Here is a 22,090-nt window from a genome sequence, read left to right on the forward strand (position 1 = left end):
CACATGGCCTTATAGGGACCACATCAGGTCGTATAGACAAACATACCCTTCCAGGTGTGAACTTCCTGTGCTGATAATTCCTTTCTTCCCAGATCTGCAGAGTTTGGTACAAGATGAGGGCCAGACACGTAAGTTGTGTACGTCACTCTTGCTAATGAATCAGACCTTCAATTGATGGCTTTTGCTCCATTATTACTTTCTCTAATAATGTCTAATTTATACATTTCTCACAGGTCTCGTAGGTTAATTTACCAGGGGGGAAAAAGTGAGTTAAAACCTATTAGTCTTTTCTTTTTTTTTCTGCCTCAGAAATTATAGACTTGGATGTTTCTATGAGGCGACATTAATAATGCATTTATCATTTCAAGCCCTTAACCTCTTAAGTTCTTCAAACAGAATTAAAAGAATCCTGAACTACTAAATAATTGCATTATGCGGCTGAATGGAGAGAGCGAACACCTCTAAAATGACACTAATTGGTTTATTCTCCTCCTCACAGCCTCACGACTCAGAGTGGGCTGGATGCTGTCACTCTGTTTTGTTTCTGCCTCACAGCTTCTTTGGAGCATCTCACCAGTTAGGTACCAAGGCTTCTTCCCCTAGTCAGCTCTAGACCACCAGCCAGATTTTTCCCCCTGTAAGCAAAAGGCCATGCAGATGAAGTGCAGGCATTGTTAATCACACAACTTCCCTTTGTAAACACATCACTCTCGTTTTTTATTCTCTTTTCTGCTTCTGCTCTGGTAGTTGTTTGGAGGCATGAGGACATTCTCATAGGGCTTATGCTTCAGGGTGTATCATTTCGTCATTGACTTCATGGCCCAGCCAAAGATTATCTAGGTTCAAGGGCTGAAGACCATCACCTTCAGTCTGCCCTGAAGTCCTGTCCCACCCACTTTTTATACCAGTGCTGATCAAGGCTGAGGCTGTCCCATGAAACTGATTGCCACCTTCAAAGGGAATCTGGAATTAGTCTTGCTACCCTGGAGTATGTATCTCCACTTCAGCAGAGGAGCACCTTTCAGCACTCATCTGCATCTGCTTTTTCACAATCCCAGTTTTCTGCCTCCCTGAATACAGGGCTGCTGGGTTGGTACTCAAACTCCTTACTGCTGCTGCTGCTGCTGCTGCTGCTAAGTCACTTCAGTCGTGTCCGACTCTGTGTGACCCCATAGACAGCAGCCCACCAGGCTCCGCCATCCCTGGGATTCTCCAGGCAAGAACACTGGAGTGGGTTGTCATTTCCTTTTCCAGTGCATGAAAGTGAAAAGTGAAAGGGAAGTCGCTCAGTTGTGTCCGACTCTTCACGACCCCATGGACTGCAGCCTACCAGGCTCCTCCGTCCATGGGATTTTCCAGGCAAGAGTACTGGAGTGGAGTGCCATTGCCTGCTCCAGCTCAAACTCCTTCAGTTCAGTTCAGTTCAGTCGCTCAGTAGTGTCTGACTCTTTGTAACCCCATGAATTGCAGCATGCCAGGCCTCCCTGTCCATCACCAACTCCCAGAGTTCACTCAGACTCACGTCCATCGAGTCAGTGATGCCATCCAGCCATCTCATCCTCTGTCGTCCCCTCCTCCTCCTGCCCCCAATCCCTCCCAGCATCAGATTCTTTTCCAATGAGTCAACTCTTCGCATGAGGTGGCCAAAGTACTGGAGTTTCAGCTTTAGCATCATTCCTTCCAAAGAAATCCCAGGGCTGAATTCCTTAGCAGTTACCAAACCCTGACATCCCTTCCATCCATCCCACATCCTGGCTAACTGTAAGTACTCCATTTCATTTAGTAGAAAATTGTGTAAGTGATTATTAGATGAAGCACGAATGGATGCCACCATACCCATATTGCCTACCCAATGATGGCTGTTACACTACTGTAACGTGTGAATACAAATCCGGCTTTGCTTGGAATACCCCTCTCAGAGAACAGGGACCTTCCCAACCACCAGTATTTCATTTGCTCCTGCCGGTCACCTTTTAAGGGGTCTGCCTTACCATTGGCTCGGTTCTGCCCACCTGGCCTCTCCCCTCTCCCAGCTGCCTAACTGTTTGGTGTCTGAGCCAGCAGCTATCATGATAAATTCAGATGAATCCCTTCATGGTGCCAAACATTTGGGTGGACATTGCTGCTATGTTTGATTAGCAGAGTAAAAATCTTAGTAATAGCTAAAATATATTTTTCATCCACAAAGTATCTGAAGAATATTGATAAAATATGCCCTTTTATAATATAAATGTGAACATGTTCGTCGCTCAGTCGTGTCAGTCTCTGGGACACCATGGACTGCAGCCCACCAGGCTCCTCTGTCCATGGGATTCTCCAGGCAAGAATACTGGAGTGGGTTGCCATTCCCTTCTCCAGGGGATCTTCCCCACCCAGGGACTGAACCCGGGTCTCTTATGTCTCCTGCACTGCAGGCAGATTCTTTACCACGGAGCCTCCAGGGAAGCCCTTTTTTATAATATGTTTCCCATAAATTAAATTAGTCCCTACAGGTGCACCTAGGCATCTGTTCCAAATGCCTTTTACCCTTTTGATTTCTCTCCCTCTTCTGTTCTGCCATTGTCACCCTCGGTCTTAGTTTATGTCTGTATCCCCAGGCCCTGACTCACACTTGAAGGGTTAAATCTTTTCAAAAACTGTAGACTGGAGTACCTGTGAAACACACCCATCTTTTCCTTTTTAATGGGGATGGCCCCTTTGTTTTCATCAAGTCTCTGTCACTTGATTTTTTTCCTCCCCAAAGACTATCTCCAGGCAAAGCTTGGGGGAGACAGAATAAAGACATGGGAGAAGGGTCTAGATCATCCTAATTTACCTCCTTGAATTCTTCACCAGGGACTTGAAGGAATTTGCTTTGAAAAGTATTCAAGATGCGTAATACTTGCTGTACATTTTTCTCACCTTGTCTAGGATAGCTAGAATGAGTATTTGGACAGTTGGGAAGGACACAGGGAGATTCTTAAGATTTTACGAAATGGATACAAAAGGCCAACTAAAGTTAGACAGTTCATCTCTGGTCCCGTAAGAATTGGGTAATTCAAGAACACAAGGACTTCTCCCTTTTTTGGATTTCTTTCTCTTTTTTTTTTTCTTCTTCTGTCCTGTGGCAACAGTGGAGTCCAGTATTATTTATTCAAATCCTTCCTCTGTGATAGAGTCAAATGCATGTGTGCTTGCGTGCGTGCGCACGGGCACACACGCACAAACACGGAACTCTCCTCTATTTCAGTCTCCGGAAGAGTGTTTTATGACCAGAGCTGAAGTTTGTCCCACCCTTGCTAATCCTGATTCTTAAATAATTGGATGAGAAGTTCAAAACTACATGTTGTTCAGTCCCCAAGATCTTACAATCTGAAGACGAACTTTTAGTTACGTTTCGCCTTGTCCTGGTTGCCACATCATTCTGTTTAACTGCAGGATAGTGAAGGCAGTATATTCCCTAAGGGATTTGATAGCAATTCCTATCATACTTGTGATGCTATTCACTCATCATTCCAGTTGTCCCTTGCAAAAACTCTCAAGGCGTATCTTCATTTGACACATAAGGACACCAGGCCTTAGGTACATTTACTGACATGGCTAATAAATAACAAATTCAGAATCCAGGATGACAATATGACCCCAAAGCTAGCATGTTTCACTGAGCTTCCTTAGAAAACAGTGTTTTCATTCTCACATTTTGCTGTTTTCATGGTCTACTTTAATTTTGTGTCTTCCTTATGGCACTTAAAATATAGAAAACATTGAGGGAAGAAGAGAGAGAGAAAGTGTGTGTGCTTCCCGTAGTCTCAACTTCCAAATCAAACCACATTATTATTTTTAGGATAAATTAGAGCTGCATGATCAGTGCTAAGTGAGACCACTTCCATTTAGAAACCCAAGAGCAGTGATTACAGGTGATTGGAGAGCATTTTCATTGGCCGCTGTGTTTGGATTGCTCTTCTGTCTTAATCGTAAAAGATCTGACCATTGAGTGGTGAAATTCTACTCCTAATATGAGCCGAGTACCTCTCATATTGGCATATCTTGTGAAGCAAATTAGCCATCTAATAGCTCACAAGATGACATGTAGAGAAGTCAAATGTAGCATTGATTTCCCAGGAGGCTTCCAAGTAGATCAAGTAACACTAAAATAAAATTGTCAAACTGGAAAATGGTTCTCATCAGAATATTTTTTCTCCCCTATAAATAAATGGCTTAGACCAGTTCAAGAACTTCACAGGCTGTGGGAGAAGACACAAGTCCAAGTGGTTTCACAAAGTGCTTGTTACCTTTTTTTTTTTTTTACTTGTCTGTAATATGAGATCAGTCATCTGATGGCTGGAAATCAGTTTAAGCTTGGGAATTCTCCCCAGTCCCTGGCTTTTGCCCTTTCTTTTTGAGAAAGACAAAATAACAGTGATGAAACTGGCTCCCAGCTTCCCTGAAATTTTGCTGCCTGGAGAATGTTTAAGGAGCTTGTCTCAGAACTTGCAAGGTTCTTCTTGCTCTGCTACTTACAATCTGGTGCAGGGAATTTCCAGTCATAAAGACTTGGAAGAAGAATAGTTGTAATAATTATTAAGGATACGTGCTTGCAATTTCCTGTGAGAGAATTGTTGCAAAGTTCTACGCTTGATGTAAGAGAGACAGCTTGAATCCTAGCTGTTGTCTTTGGGCAAGCCACTTCTCCTCGTTGAGCATCAGTGTTCTCGTCCATATAATGAAATCACACGTTCTTAGTTTAATTAAATATATCGATAAGATTTAAAAGCCAACATTTATTAAGCGCTCACTCTGTGCTGGGCCTGATGTTCAGTACGTTATGGGTATTATGTGACTTACCGCAAACCCTCTTTTATAGTGTCCTTACCCTTCCTTTGTTTTGCTGTTGTTTTGTTTTGTTTGCAGATGACAAAACTGAGGCTTAGAGATATTAAGTCCGTTATCTAAAGCCAGAGCCAGGATTCAAATTCTCATATTCTTATCTCGAGATTCTTACTTTAAACAATTTTTTGATGAGTTTAATATCATTATTTTATAAATGAGTGGGAGAAAATTTAGATAACTTAGGAGAGCTGTAAAATAAACTGCTTGTAAGTGACAGAGTCATGAATTCTGTGAAAGCTGAGGCCAGCTAGGGGATCTGACCCTTGAGGATCCCTAAAACTAAGTTTTTTTCTTTCACTCTCAGAAGAATTGCACACTCTCATGACAGACAGGAGTCTGGTGTCATTAACTGGAATGCTGAGCTTTTCAATTTGGGAAAGAGGGATCTGCAGCCCTGAATTTTCTAAGACGGTTGGAACATCTGGTCTAAATGCATGTTGACATCACAAGGAATAAAACCTGAAACACAACAGAAATTATTCCCTTTGCAAAACGCATGCTAGCAGGAGAAATCACAGAGTCACTCCGCCAGATTTTCTTAGCAATTCTCACAAGATTGTGCATGTTAATTGCTTGTAGCTGTAGGTTAGTACTGCGAGTTCCTGTGTGGCAGCTAAACACCAAATGGCAGGCCCTTCAATCACAGAATTACAGACATCGGGGTCTGGAGATACCCACCAGGTCATTCTGTCCATTCTCCACCCACATGGGCTCTTCTCGAGGGCCAGTCTTCGCGTCTTTTTGTCTAGTTGAATTTGAAGTGACAGTGATTGGGTTTCCCCAGGGAGGTCATTATAACATTAACAGTGTTTTATTTGGTTCAAACTATCATGTTATTTGCCCAGTTACAAATGTTAATTCTAGTTCCCCTCTGGGATGTTTGGTCTCTAATCACAAATGTTAAGCTCCTGGCCTGGTGTCCCAAGTTCACCGTTGATTTTAGGGGTGACCCTGGGACTTTATTTCTCCTCTCTGGCCCCCAGTCTCCTTTTCTGTATGATGGAAGAATCAGAAGGGATGATAGCTAAGATCTGGGTTTCTCCTTTTTCTTTTCCTTTCTGTTTTCTCCTTCCCTCTCTTATGTTTCGTTGTTGGCTCGTTCGTTTGTTCATGGGTACCTTGTCTCACCCTTTCCTACTTCCTGCCTCCCCTGTGACTGTCGGCAATGACCACAGCCTCATCCTGGAAGCTAGCCCTTTCCAGCTCTGTTGTTGCTGTTCAGTTGTTCCATCATGTCTGACTCTTTGTGACCGCATGGACTGCAGCACACCAGGTTCCCTCTCCTTCACCGTCTCCCAGAGCTTGCTCACACCCATGTCCATTGAATCGCTGATGCCATCCAACCATCTCATCCTCTGTCAGCAGCTTGGAAAAGCCAAATTTGCTCACCTCTTCTCAACTCTGTGGTCAGTGATGTCTCCTTGGCAGCTTGAAACTGGCCACGGTGGGAATATTTACACTATGGAATTCAGCAAAGGTGACAAATCACCCCCTCTGCAAGGAGTCAGTTGTTGAATAATTCCAGCATACCACTGCTGTGACCACTTTCTGAACAGAGCCTTGGAATAAATAACCTTCTCTTAGTTAAAATAACCATGAAGGAAAAAAGTCTGATCATCCAGCTTTGAAAGAGCTCACCCAAACTCCATATTTGAACAACACCCATATTCAGGCAAGATGTATGTGTGGTGGAGTGGGATTAATGGATAGGTTTTCAGCATTTTCTATGTACCAGTAATATTTTTCCTTAAGCAGCCCTTGCTGCAGCTTTAAAGGAAGGTGTTATTCCCATTTTACGTATGAGGAAATAGAGGCTCAAGAAGATGAAACAACTTGCCCAAACTCCTAGCAATGTCAGTGGTAGAACCTCACTGCTCAGAAATAATCTGAAAGGTTGACACTGTTTTTGCTCCATTCAGCAAATGCTGCAGGTGTAGAATACAGTGAAAGGTTCTTGATTTCATGCAAAGTCCACTCTGAACCTTTCCATGGATACTGCAGACAGATTCAGAGAAGAGCTCAGGTGAGCCACCTTGGGATTTTAGAGGCAGTCACTTAACAGATGAATGTAAAGATGGGGAAAAAAAAAAAAAAGAAATTGTGTGCTTCCTCTTCGAAGTGCTTGAGCCCATATGTCTAGAATGCTCAGTTGGTTTTACTATCCTACAGTATACTGGATTAGTTAAGTTTTCTTAATTATTTGTACTTTTAAAAATAATAGGACAATTTAGGGCCGAGATCTTACTCGAATGCCTCTGTAGACCTTTCTGCAACTTCTCCACCTGGCCTCAGGCTGAGTCACCATGACTTAACAGAGCTTGAATTCATGCCCCGTGTTTAGTTCTAAACCATTTGCTTTTCATCCATCATGCCGGCCTGCTCTGCACTGATTGGAGAGAAATGAGTGCCATTCTGGATCCAACCTCAGCTAATATCTGTGTCTGAGACACTCTCATCTGTGGCAGCCTCCTCCATCCTGGCATTTTTCAGCACATCTTAGGATGGGATATTCATTTGCTTCCTCCTTTTAAAGTATCGATGCTGTCCCCACAGCTAATAGAGACCAGAGGTGCTGGCCACAATAAGGGACCTCCAGACAGAACATGGACAGACTCTTCAAAGGCCTGGAGGAGGGGGGCCTCGGAACCCAGCTGCCTCACAGATGGGGCTGGTTATCCACACCACTCTCCTGCAGTGGAGGGAGGCCAGCAGAGAGCCGCAGAAAATTAGAGGCTTGTGCTGGAGAGCCAGATGTGGGGACAACAGGGACATCCTGTCTCCACTGGCCGGGCTGGCGGCTTTGCATGCTCTTTGCTGTGGTGAACAATGTGTGCTTCTTCCTTCATAGGGTGAAAATCACATTAAGAAGTTCTGTTGAATCAGAAGTCAGGGGAAGTGGTTGTGAACTTCACAATAGCGTCATTTCCTTGAGTCCCAGCTGTGCAGGTGTGAAGGGATACAGAGAAACTAGAGGGACCTAACAAGGCTTGAAGCTCTGCTGTGTCCACCACTGTGCTTTAACACCCGTTATCTTACTGATTCCTGGGGACAATATGAACTTCCCAGGTGGTGCTAGTGGTAAAGAACCCACTGCCAGTGCAGGAGACTTAAGAGACCTGGGTTTGATCCCTGACTCTAAAGATTTTCTGGAGAAGGGCATGGCAACCCACTCCAGTATTCTTGCTTTGGAAATCCCATGGACAGAGGGGCCTGGCAGGCTACAGTTCACGGAGTCCCAAAGAGTCAGACACAACTGAGCGACTGAGCATGCACGCATGCAAGGACAACATACTGATCTCGGGACTGTTGAACATTTTGCTAACAGTGGCTGCAGCAGCCCCTGCAATGGCGACAATAATTCCTTGCAACACATAGAGGTGAAGTGAGTTGGCCAAGGCCACGTGATAGGTCTTGCGTATATGCAGTCTTCACTTTGAACCATTTCTTCCCGTTACATGATTGCTCGCTTCTCAGTCGGGTCCCAGGATCAGCTGTATCAGCAGCACCTGAGAATCTGTTACGCTTGCAGATCCCCAGGCCTCACTCCCGACACACTAAATACCCCAAGGTCCAAACTTCGTGAGCCATGTAGGCGATCTGGACTCACACTCAAGTTTGAGAATCATGACCCTGACACCACCGTGCTACAGTTTTTTGGAGGAGCCCCTGATACTGGTCTCTAGAGATTTTGTTGTCACTTCCATTCCCTTTCAATTAAAGCTCTATAGCTTTTTAGAAACAGAGAAACAACCCTGCAGGAATCTTCTGGACTAGGCATTGTGAGATTGGGCTGTCTTCAGTGATAATTAAATCCTAGGGAAATAATGGTTCGCATGGCTCAGCCTGACTTGTGTGGTTCAGTGACTGCAGGTGGTGAGATGCAAATAGGCAAGGGAGTGGAAACTGATGAAACGCTCTCAGGCGACTGAGACCCTGTCTCGGCTACCTGAGTTCCTTACGCGCTGAGCTGGACTCACATGCTGGCCTCTTAGCAGGCACCAAGGATGACTCTAGGGCTTGAATCTCAAGGAAAGCAAACCACCAATAATCTTTTGCCATCCAAAGGCACACTCTCCCTCATGGACCATAATCTGTGAATGAGCAAGCGTTCATTGACCAGTGGTATGGGTCATTCTTAGCATGGTGATGGACCCAGCTAAAGTCAGGAAGTACAGTTCTGATTAGTAACTTACTTTCTTATACCTATTTTAGGCCTTCATTAAAATCCCAACTCTAGGGAATTCCCTTGCGGTCGAGTGATTAGAACGTGGTGCTTGGGGTCGGGGTTCAATCTCTGGTTGGGGAACTAAGATCCTACAAGTCACACAGCACAGCCAAACGATAAACTAATTTTTAAAAACCCAACTCTGAGACATGGAAGCTGGCAATTTTCATAACCAGACATAGAATATTTGTTGCTTAAAAGTTTAAAATCTCTTCCTGAGTGTTGCAAAAAGAGAAATCATCAAATTAAGAAACTAGAAATATGAGTTAAAAACAGCTCAGGCAGTCCCAGGATACTAGCTGGTATCTAAGCAATGGTGGGGACCAAATCCTTACAGAGAAAATGTAAGTTATGGAATCACTGTACAGTCTGAGACATAAGGAGATACTATGGGATGATATTCCATGAAGACAGTGGGGCCTTGTAGAGATAGTCACAAGAAATGAAGTTATAGTTGTGCCCTAGGCCAGGTTCCTGGATGCTCGGTAAAACAGACTGTGTACTCGTTTCACAAGCTGTTATTCATCTACCAGTGCAACCCACTGGAATCACAGGGTGAGGGTGCTGCATTGCATTAGTGACTCTTTCCCATGTCCTCTGGGCTTAGCGCGAGGTAGACAGAAAAATAAAGTGATAACCCTGGCTAGTTCACTGTTGGGTTCATTCTGAATTCCATGTTTTAAAAAGATGCCGATAAGCTGAATGTAATCCAGAGACGGAAACTCTATCTCATGAGAGACAATGGCAGGACTTGTGGATGTTTTGACTGAGGAATAAATAGATTAAGAAAGATGGGGTGCAAACTCTCCTATCTTCAAATGCTTCAGTCTTAAAATATTTCTGTCATTGCAGAGCATGAGAGACTCCTTGACCAAGTTTAAAAGCATTTGAGAAGCGAGCTGGTGAGTGTTTATGGCTTCAGCATCCCATCCTGAGGCCTATTTGTTTCTTTTGCATATCCTCTTTGTACTCCGGCACATGTGGTTTGTTTCGTTGTAACCACATGTACTTCTTTGTAGCTCCAGCTCTCACTCTGAGGAGCCGTGGGGAGAGCTGCCAGGAGGCCGTGCGTAGCACATTACTAATAAGAGGGTCCACGTGTGCTGCACGTTGCAATTAGCAGGGTCCTCAGAATCAAAGCCATCTGACAGTGCAGCCAGACACCATGCTGGGGAAAAGCTCTTCTCCCCTGGGGTTATTCCAGCATCAACTGGAAGAGAGTCTTAATAAGGCTGCCGGGAACTTCCTAGATCAAGTCCACAGGTGGTCAGGAGAGCTTTCATGCTCCCTTCCTGCTCTTAAATGTGCACGGGCCTGTGATTCCAATATAGCCGTTGTATTTCCTTTCCTGGAAACTGGCTTTGAATCATCATTTCAGAATGTGACTGGCAAGAGTGAACTGACATTTTTTCCCCATGCCTACCGTGTGTCAGATCTATGCTCTCAGCCCCTTTGCATCAGCTCTCATCGGGACTCACTTTGTTAAGTATGTATCAGTTGCGTTTGTACTACACATGGAAGTCTTAGGACACATTTACTCCTAAAAAAGTAATAATAGACCCAAACTGGTCCAAAATACAAACATTAAAAAAACTGAACTACAAGCATCCTTAGCACAAGTTGGGGCTCCTGGGACCTCAGGAGCAGGAACTACTAAGTCCTTATACTCCTGTCCCCACATTAAGAAGATTCAGCTATCAACTCTCAAGATACTCACTCAATGCAAGCTTTTATGAGAGAGAAACTGATCAGTTTAGTTGATTCAGTGAAATGATTTACCTTGGGTCAAGTCCACTGAGCTATGATAAGCACTGTACAAAATCTTTCCTGTGAAGCACCTTGTTCTACAGTGCGTGCAAGTTGTGGGTGGCTGGTGGGGTGTGCTGGCATTCTCTTAGAAAGGCACGAGGAGGAGGCAATGGCCAGCATCACTGGGAGGATGTGGCAGTTGCTTCAGCTTCAGATCTCAGAGCCGACAGTCAGAACAAGGTCTGTCTGGATAGAGCTTACTGATCTGGAAGATCTTACTGATCTTCCCAGCACACGTGGTAGTAAGGGATAATGCTGGCTGTCCAAGAAGATTGTCTGTTGTCCATGGTCATAAGGTTAGTGGGGAGAAGACAGTGGTGTTGGTCATCATAGATAACTCTGCCCAACTTTGGAGCATGCTGGGAAAGGGTCCATCCAGGCATTCATTTCACTTGGTATTAACAGAGTCAGTAGAATCCAACAGGCAATGATGACTTTCATAGTTAGACTGATGTAGGTTCAAGCCCCAGAAACTGCCTCTTGCCAACTGTGAGATCTTGGGTGAGTTTATCAGGAAAGGAAGAAAATACTGGTTCTGAGATCTCAGTCCCTGGAGTCTAGGAACCTCAATGTATGACTCTGTAAATGAAGCTATTGATGTATACTCTCTTTCTAAGCCCCTCCATGTCTCGGTTTCTGGTGACAGCCTAGAGTTGGGGTTGGCAGGCCACATCCCGTGGTTGTGCGTGCCATCTATTTCTACAGGTAGGGATTTAGTGGGGCTTCCCAGACGGCGCTCGTGGCAAAGAATCTGCCCGCCAGCACGGGTGACATAAGAGACAGGGTCGGTCCCTAGGTCGGAAAGATCCCCGGGAGGAGGAAATGGGGGAATTAGCGGGACACAGCGTCACTCATTCCGTTGCCCGTCATCCTTGGCTGCTTTTGCACGACAGCTGTGGAGCTGAGTAGTTCCAGCAGAGACTGGAAAACCAGCAAAACTTAAACTATTTACCCTCCGACCCTTCACAAGTTCGCCTGCGCCTGGCCCAGTGGAAAGTAGCTTTTCCTGCCTCTGGCACCCTTGGTCTTCGCCCAGTCCTCACCGCCCTGTGGCTTTGTCCTTCGTCAGCGCCTTTCACGAGAGCTTGGCCACCACTCTCTGAATATATTCCGCCGGGGATCAGGTCCTGGCCCTGGCGCTCCCTCACCGTGTGAGCCTGGGCTCGTTCTGTAAAGTATCCAGACTTCAGTTTTCTTCTCTGGGAGAGGAAGTTGGATAGAACTACCCCACGGTGCTCTCCTGGGGCTCTGATGGGATGCTCCCTGGAAACTGTTGAGCAAGTGCCCAGTGGACGGTCTTTAGCTACTGTTACAATGGCTGTTGTTTTCTTTCTTCATCCCTCTGGGCAAATGTCCATCTCCATGTTTCTTTATTTAGGAGTTTGGCTCTTTAATAGCTGGTAGCTCATGGTGCAATAATTGATCTGGTCGACAGCAAATAAATTACAGGATGGGAATGTGTCTGGGAAATGAGAGGGTTGGTAAAAGTTTACTTGTAGCCCCCTTTTCCATGGTGAAAGCCAGCCATATATCCCACCCTTCTTGGGACAGGAGCCTGGTGGTGAGAAATGCCAACTGAGGAAGACTCGTGCGATGCCTCCACCCATTGTCTTCTCATGACAGTGAGACCCAGACAGTGCAAAAAGGTCCAGATTCCTGACACAGACAGCCCAGGCAGGGAGTCAGGTCTCCGGGCTCTCCTCCTTCTGTTAATCAGAAGCAGGCATGCTCTAAACAGACTGCTCAGGAGAGAATACAAATGGCTGAGCCTCCCTCCCCCCATTCACAGGATGCTTCAGGCCAAAGACCTGTGGAGCCCTTAATGCTTCGAAACCCAGAGCCTCCACCCACTTCCCCAGCCATGGGGTCTAAGTTTCATTACATATCTCAGGAGGGGTCTTCATTCTTTCTCAGTGAACATCTGGCCTCAGAGACCTCCTAATTAAAACCAGAAACTAATTATTGTCACCTACTCTTTCCACTTATTGTTTATAATCTCCATGTAACCCTCCACCCTGTCCCTGACAGACGTAGATCCTTCAGGAATGGCTAGTCTCTCTTAGCTTTCTTTTTTCCTTTAATGAATCTTATGTCCCAGCTATGTTTCTCAGTGGAGCTGGAGGTCTGGCACCCTGATTACTACCAGCATTTCCAATTGCCTATTCTCCCCTTGGCCTTTCTGAAAGGATCCATTGAGAAAGGGGTCATGATTAAAGTCCTCGGAACAGGCAAAGTGTAATTGAAGTAGTGCCTGGCGCCTCTTGGCTTAATCTCCCTCCCCATAAACCACAGCCAAGCACAGCAGGCTGCACACCCTTTCCTGTATCTCTGCAGGGAAACGTGAAGTGGGGGCTGGGGACAGCCAAAGTTCAGAGAAGTCAAAAAGGGTAGGGTCCTAAGAGGAAGCATCCCTGACATGTGATGGAGATGCTCAAGAAAAGTCATGCAGAAAGAATTGTGTCAGGCATGAAACAAAAGGACTGAAAAATGTGTTGATATTGCATACAGTACAGGTTCGCGTGTGCAACTCAGGGCACGAAAGGTTGGTTACAAGTGGGAGAAGGAAAAGGGGCTTCGGCTATCAGATCTGCGTTTAAAGGCAGCTTAACACTTCCTGACTATATAATCTTGGAGCAGTCCCTTCCCGCTGAGCTCCAGTTTCTTCTAAAGATCTTACTTGCAAGGTCACAGTGAGAAGTCACAAAGTTGGTGTGTACAGAGTGTCTAGGGCAGAGGCTGTGCATAAAGGGCACTGACTCACCGCAAATATCTGTCTTTTCTCCTAAGTGGGAGGAGAACAATGGAGCATTGGGAGCTTTGTTGTGTCACTTCCTTCACCGTGATCAACATTGTCACTGCAGCAGCTAACGTTATTCAGTTTTACAATGTGTCAGATACACACACACACATGCACAAGCACATTCATGCCCCAACAATTATATAGAACATATAAGCTGGGTCCTGTTATTTTCCTTGCTTGAGGAAACAATTGCTAAGGTGTGGTTTTTATTAAGAAGGGAATTGGATCCTGCTTGAAGCCACTCTAAGAAATTTAACTCTTGTTACTTTTGAACTCTGATAAGTGAACTATGTTGCACATAGAAAGATGCCCATTGCCTGCATTATTCACAGTCCTGATGCTATAAATACAATGAGAGAAAATAATACAAATATATACCCACAGCTTTATTGGTGTGAATAAATTAGGATGCAAACATCTATACTATTTGTCAGTGCTGTGCAGACGGTGACATCATTTATGGTTATGGTTATACCAAGAGTTTCTGACACAAATATATTCAGAATATCACAGCAAGATGCAAAAGTATATCCTTATACAAACAGACAGCAAGTGTGTGGGAAAAAAAAAAAAACACTAGGCAAAAAGAAAAAGACTGGAAAGAAATACATCATTCTGTTAAGAGTTAATCCTCTGGGTTATTTCTTAATATCTCTCTGTAAACTTTGGCATTTCAGGGTAGTGCAGCACATTGCTTTAAGACTGGGGGTTGAATCCAGGTTCTGATATTCCCAAGACTCAGGGCGTTGGGTAAGGTGCTCACTTCTCTAGCTCTGATTTTCCTCTCGTGTAAAATAAGTAGAGTGGTAATGTCTCCCAACACAGGAAGGCTTGAAGGTTCAAACAGAAAATGCATGTAACTCGTTCAGTACAGTGGATAATATTATAGTTTATTGTGCCTTGCTATTAAAATAGAAAGTAATGTGAGGGGAGAAAAAGGGCAGAAGCCACGGAGGGAGTTGGGCTTTACTGACAGAGGGTGGGATTGGGCCCAGACCTGTCTGGTGATGAGCGGGGGTCTGGCAGTCATGGCCTGGCCCTATCTTTTTTTACAAACAAACAGAGCGCTCCTGGAGCCAGTCTCCACACCGACCATCTGTGTTCATTCAACACTCACCTTTGCCCTTTTACCCCACCAGGTTTCATTTTCAGCTTTTCCTCTTTGATGTTGATAACAATCTGGCTAGAGCAACCAAATGTTTTTAAGTGTGAGATTTAGACCGGGGGTCCCCAACCTCTGGGATCCAATGTCTGATGATCTGAGGTGCAGCTGATGTAATAGTACTAGACATAAAGTGCGCAGTAAATGTAATACACTCGAATCATCCCCAAAGCACCACCCGCCAATCCGTGGAAAAACTGTCTTCTGCAGAACAGGTCCCTGGTGCCAAAAAGACTGGGGACTGCTGATGGACAGCAGATTCCCCGTCTATAGTAGAAAAACTCTGAGCAAGGTTGAGAAGGAGATCAGAATGAAGTCAGGACACCTGGACTAAGGACGCTGGGTTCTGCCCTTTGCTAAGCAAACAGCTAAGCAGGGTCCGGGCCGGGAAATTTGCATCGGCAGTAGGGACTGTGTTCTGGCTTCGCTGAAGTTCACCCTCTCTCTCTCTTTCTCTCTCTTTTTCGGAGCCTTTCTTGCGCCTCAGCTAATCCCAAGAGCTCTCACTACCATTCCCACAGCACCATGTGCTTTTCTACTGTGAAATGGATCTTATTTCAAAATACCTGGAGTGATACTGGCTTCCTCAACCTGGTGAAAATGTCACCCAGACAGGGGTTTTATCTGACTTATTTGACACTGTGTCCCCAGCACTTGGTCTGGCATGGTAGTTTAATGTTCAGATGCATAACATGAATGGACTCACCAGTCTGGAAGCCCTGCGTGAGTGTGGGGGTCCCTGCCAGGTACAGTCTGGAGTTGCAGGTGCTGGAGCGGCAGCGAGAGCAATGCCAGTGGAAGGGAAGAGACTGGCTGAGGATTCAGCAGCCCACATGCCACATGTCCCTTCCAGCTTGGTACGAGGTGTAGCTCGGGCCCTGACTCTTCATCATCTTTCCACACGTGTCCGTGTGCGCTTAGAGAGACTTTGAGCTGCAGTGATGGGGATGGTGGTCGCTGTGACGATGTCCTCACTGATGCTGTTCCCCCCACCCCCACCTCAGCAAGTGCGTTTCTGCAGTGTCTGGCATGCGGCAAGTGCACAGCTAAGACTTGCCGCTTCTTAAAATATCTGAGCACACAAAGAAGACTTGGAAACTCAAAGCTGGAAGCTTCAGGACCTACTTAATTCACTCTCTGGTTTGTGTGTGCTTAGTCGCTCAGTCATATCCAACTCTTTGTGACCCCATGGACTGTAGCCCTCCAGGCTCCTTTGTCCATGGGGATTCTCCAGGCAAGAATACTGGGGTGGGTTGCCATACCCTTCGCCAAGCAATCTTCCTAACCCAGAGATCGAACCCAGGTCTCCCGCATTGCAGGCAGATTCTTTACCATCTGAGCCACCAAGGAAGCCCTGGTTTGATGACTGACAACCTTGGAGGCCTCATATAAATGGAATTGTGGCAGGAGCTGGGGGAAGAGGGAAATGGGGAGTGGCTGTTCAGTGGGTATAAAGTCTCAGTTGTGCAAGATGAGAATGTTCCAGAGGTCTGCCCTACAACACTGTGCTTATAGTTACCACACTGTACTGTACACAAGAAAATTGGTTAAGCTGTTAAGCGGGTAGGTCTCGTGTTACATGTTTTTAATTAAAAGAGAATCTCTTTTGTTTTGTGTGGGTCAGATTTGGAGAGGTTTAGTGAAGGCCCTCAATAGCAACCCACTCCAGTACTCTTGCCTGGAAAATCCCATGGACGGAGGAGCCTGGTGGGCTGCAGTCCATGGGGTCGCTGAGGGTTGGACATGGCTGAGCGACTTCACTTTCACTTTTCACTTTCATGCATTGGAGAAGGAAATGGCAACCCACTCCAGTGTTCTTGCCTGGAGAATCCCAGGGACCAGGGAGCCTGGTGGGCTGCCGTCTCTGGGGTCACACAGAGTCGGACACGACTGAAGCGACTTAGCGGCCACAGCAGTGAAGGCCCTGCCCCTGCACCAGGTCTTCCCAGTGAGGACCACATGGCTACCTGCTGTTTTTCAAGAATGCCAGACAACCTCTCAGGACTCCTCCTGGGGGTGACCGCGGTCTCTGACTGTGGAGACTGGCCTCCCTGCCCTCCACACCTGGGCTGTCATTAAGGAATGATTCAGCATCTGCAGACGTGATCCCGCAGCCTCCAGACCCAGCTCTGGGCTCAGTCACAGCGATGTGACAAGAATGCACATGCATTTCCCGGGCCCCTTTGGCTTTCATTCTCCGTCTGAAGCCAGGGATTGAGAATTTTGTGGAGCTGACCGTTGGTTTTTCAGTGGCTCCATAGCTTGGTGGTAATACCCCAGGATTCTCCTGGCTGTGTTTGTCATCACAGTTGCACTGTCAAGGGAGAAGCAAGCAGAGGGGCTGCCGTTTCATACGAAAGAGCAGGAAAGTTATTTGCCTGTGTCCTAGAAGTGACACTGAACCCTCTGAAAGGGCACTGGCTGCTCAGCTCTCGCCTTCTCTTCCTCTGCCAAGTTCCCTTTGGGTTTTCTGTAGGAGCAGCCGCTGTCGTGTGCAACTTCACCAGAATTTCTATCCCCATCATCATACATCCAGCTCGCCTGTACTCAACCCCCTGTGGGGATGCACTCGGCTCCCCTCAAGGTGACCTTGAAGGCAGTGTTAATGATGGACTTGCACAATTTCACTCCTGACTTCCGAATACATTTTGGCTGCAGGACGCCAAGCGAGTGTGAGGGGCGGCAGTGGTCTGCAGCCACCGACCAAGCTCTAACCCATCTTCGTTTAAAGAGCCCTTAGCCTGACTGCACTGGGCATTCTTAATGCCTGGCGATATTGCACCTGCTGGAGGAGCAGGCCGGAGCTCACACTAAGCAGCGATGCCTGCATTCACCACCCCGAACCTCTCACTTTCTAGCCCCCTGTCCTCCTTAATTTACCTTCCTAGCTCCCATTTGCTTAATACATTCCACATCTTTCCTGGTTGCCTGTCTCTTGTCCACTCTGAGATTTAAGGCAGTGCGCTTTCTCTCTTGCCTCCTGCTGTATTCCCAATGCTGGGAACCTTGCCCGGTATATAGCAGGCCCTCAGTAAATATTTATGGAAGAGATGGGTGGACTTGATGACACTGTGTGCTTGAGATTAAGCAGACCGCAGGGACAATTCTGGGGCTAATAATGGAGGGCAGTCTGTTCCAGCTCCAACTCCTCACTTCTAAGAGCCTCAGTTTCTGCATCTATGCAAGGAGGGTCGTAAATACCCAGACCTCCCAGAAATTTTGTCAAGACTGCCTGGGAGGCTGCAGGTGAAAGTGTTACTAAACAGTAATATACCTGCAACGTATGTGGGGCATGATTTCTCTGGCCCGGTTTTAATGTTTTGGTAGCAGCTTTGTTTTTGCTGTAAGTTACAGTCCTTTTGAAAGCATGTAGAATATAAATGATATAGGTAGAAAAAGAAATTAGATAAGGATAGTTCACAAATGAGCATGTAGTATTAGCAGAAAATTCACAAAAGAAAAAGGGTATAAGTGGTATAATTATATAAGAACAATGAGAATTAGCCCACTCGTAAGAGATGCTACTTTAAGAATTAAACTGGTGATAATTACACACATACACACACACACACACACACACACACAAACCCAGGGGCCACACACACACACAAACCCAGGGGCAGGTAAAGGCCCCATGAGATGATACTTGTATGTTCCTGGTGGAACTATAAATTTTTTCTAAAAAATTATCAAGTACAAGAGCCTTAAAATGTTCATATTTTTTGATTGACTAATCTGTTTGGAATTTATCCAGTGAATAAATTACAGGCAGTTACATGTACAAGACTGTTAAACATTGTGTTGCTTATATTAGACAACTGTTGGTAATATCTGAAATCCCTGACAATAGGGGAAAATTCAGTAAATGTTTCAATAAAGAATAATGCATCTAGATTCATCCATGAAAGACATTGTACTCTAAGAATATTTGGTATCAGAAGAAAATGCTCTCCATGTAATGTCAAATTGAAAAAAAAGAAATAAAATGTACATACATATATGCAATTTCCCAAGTTTTCAAATAAAGCATATCTATATATAATAATTACATCAAAAGCATACAAACATAGAAGTACAACTGTCGGTACCCATCACTATGATAAATATTGAATATTTGCAAATCTTATATATATGTGTATATAAGTATATATATGTAATTCATATTCTATTAATGTTTTTTCGACTTCTTCATGTTCTTCCTAATAATGTATTACTTTTGAAATGAGAAACCACTGTTTTCATTGGCAAAATTTAATTTAAATTCTAATTTCCAATTTTCATATTATACACTAGGAAACAAATATATCAGTCATATTATTAAACCAAGATACATAAATATGAGATTTGTTTTCAATGAATAAGGCATCTCTCAGCTGGAGAAAGACCTGAAATAACCAGCTGAGACCCCCGTTATCCCTGCAGATGCTCTCATCACGTCCCACCCCACGCCTCCCTAAGCTGGTCTTCTTTCCCGTGCCCTGACAGTTGGACTGTCCATCTTCTGTCCTTTTCTGTCTTCCCATCTCTACCTCTTTTGCTTTCTCTCCTCTCTCTCTTTCTGACAAAAGCCCCTCTGTTGAGAGAGCAGGGACATCAGGGAAGAATCCCAGATCAATTCTGAGCTGAAGTAACTGAACTGACTTGGGCCCTGTCCTTCTCGTGGAACTGAAAGGCCCCCAGAACCGCCTCCATCCGAGTCCCCCTCATACCCCTCAGCAATTCAGGCAGAGCTCAGGTCACCGTCTTGGCATTCCAGGGACTCACGCTGAGATTCTGGAGTTGTTTCTCTTCCACCCAAGTGTAAACATTAGAAAGATTCAAAAGTCACATGAACTGAGGCCCATGTTAATTGGACAAATTAGACAAGAATGCTGGGTATAGAATTCAAACTTCCAAGTGCACTCAGGTTATGCTCCAGTTCTCTATGCAAAGGTATTCTGCATCTACAGAGGGGAGGTGAGTATTCAGACAGAGGCTTTAGAGAGATGAGATTGTGCATTCCCTTTCTGGTTTTCATGGTTTTATTAGAAGTCCCTCTAATGTGGCTGACATGATATAATCATGTCATAAAAGACTGATCTGGGGGACTTTCCTGGTGGTCCAGTGGCTAAGACTCCATGTTCCCAATGCAAGGGGCCTGAGTTTGATCCCTGGTCAGGGAACTAGATTCCACATGCCTCAACTAAGAGTTCACATGCTGCAACTAAGACCCAGCACAGCCAAATACATACAAATACATATTTTAAAAGGTGATTTTAAGTGTGGAAGTGGATTCAGGGAGTTTTAGCAACTGCCCCACCCCCACCCCAAACACAGAAGGTAAGACACAGAGCTAGGGTTCAAGTCAAGGCTCCTCTGACTCCACCCTCTTTCGAATCCCTGTGTGTGTGTGTGTGAGTGTGTGTGTGTGTGTGTGGGCACACACCCTCAATCATGTCTGACTCTTTGTGCCCCCATGGACTGCAGCTTGCCAGGCTCCTCTGTCCATGGGATTTCCCAGGCAAGAATACTGAAGTGGGTTGCCAGTTCCTCCTCCAGCGGATCTTTCCGACCCAGGGATTGAACTTAAATCTCCTACACTGGCAGGCGGACTCTTTACCACTGAGCCATCTGGGAAGCCATTCTAATCTCTACTTTATAGCATTCCTATGAAATGAGGTTACCATCACAACATTTGGCACAAAGTATTTGTAAAAAATTTTTTACTTAGAACCAGAAGATAGTATGTGAATGGGGGATAGGAGGATATAAAAGAAAAAAAATGAAGGAAAAAAATGAGCCCTGTGCTATAGACGGTATCAATTTTGCTAAATCGTGCCTTAGAAATAGTTCAGACTTGAGGGGGTCAGAAAACTTACTGCCCTCCACTTCCTATATTTTCTGTACTCTAATTCAAAGCCACCCAATTAGTCATCCTCTTAAGACTCCAAAAAATGACTTTAGGGCATTTATCTCAGTTGCAATTTTACATTGATTTTTGTACTTACTTAGTGCATGTCTTATTTAGTGGCTTCCCTTGTGGTTCAGCAGTAAAGAATCCGCTTGCAATGCAGGAGACAGCCTGCACTGCAGTAGATGTGGGTTCAGCCCCTGGGTGGGGAAGATCCCCTGGAGGAGGAAATGGCGACTGACTCCAGTATTCTTGCCTGGGAAATCCCATGGACAGAGGAGCCTGGTGGGCTATGGTCCATGCGGCCACTAGAGTCAGACACAACTAAGCGGCTAAACCACCACAGTGCCTGTCTCCCCAACTAGACCAAAAACTCCATAAGTGCAAAAATTATGTCTGCTTTTGTTTACTCTGTGTTCCTCAAGTTTAGAGCTGAGTTTGTCATATAGATAATGCTCAATTAATGCCTGTTGGACAAGTGGGTGGGTGATGACTTTCTGTCCATCCTGATGTTTGAGGGGCTTGCTCCAGTGTCTGTATTTCTCCTCCTTGGGTGTACTGAGAGCTGGAGAGCAGGTGTCATCCATGCTCTATCCCCCCGCTTACATCCTTACGCAAAGCCTTATAACAAGGTATCCTTCAATTCCTTGGCAGAAAAGTACAGGAAGCCTCCCCAGTGCTCCTTCTGCAGCCCCAGACCTGAGCCCCAGGAAACAACCCCAGGAGAAATGAGATTTTACCCACCTGCAGGCTCTTGTGTGGAGCCCTCACCTTGGTCTACCTTAGCTTTGCAGCATTTGAAAACATTTACTTCTCTTTTCCTTTAGACTTAACCTTCTTGACTTCAAGGTCTCTGTGTGCACATCACTCTGTGCCAGCATAAAGATCCACTCTCCCATCCGTCCCTTATTTATCACTTCTTCAGCAAGCTTCTATCAAGCATATTTTTCTCAGGCACTGGGCAGCAGGGGGTGGGGGGTGGGGGGTGCGGTACAGAGACAACAGTGCCTAGTTTAGTCCAAAAAGCAGAGAAATTCTATTCCAAAGTCCCCCCAAATGAATGTCGAGTCCCTGAGACCTCCCCCCATGATTCACGCTCGAGGAATATGCTAATAGATTAATTAGTACTGTTTCATGTGCAGAAGCTCCTATGTAAGATTTAAAAACTAAATAGAAGTGGTATCAGTGATATTTTTCCCATTTCAGGTACTTAACTGACATTTATTTTCCATTTACAGTCCCTTCCATAGAGTGTGACTGAGATGCTTTTGAATTTATGTTGCTTTGTTGCTGTTGGCATGCTTATTAAGAGGATTAAAGAGTGCGTCTAGTCCA

Source organism: Ovis canadensis, chromosome 14 (assembly GCF_042477335.2).
Source record: "Ovis canadensis isolate MfBH-ARS-UI-01 breed Bighorn chromosome 14, ARS-UI_OviCan_v2, whole genome shotgun sequence".
Lineage (NCBI taxonomy): Eukaryota > Metazoa > Chordata > Mammalia > Artiodactyla > Bovidae > Ovis > Ovis canadensis.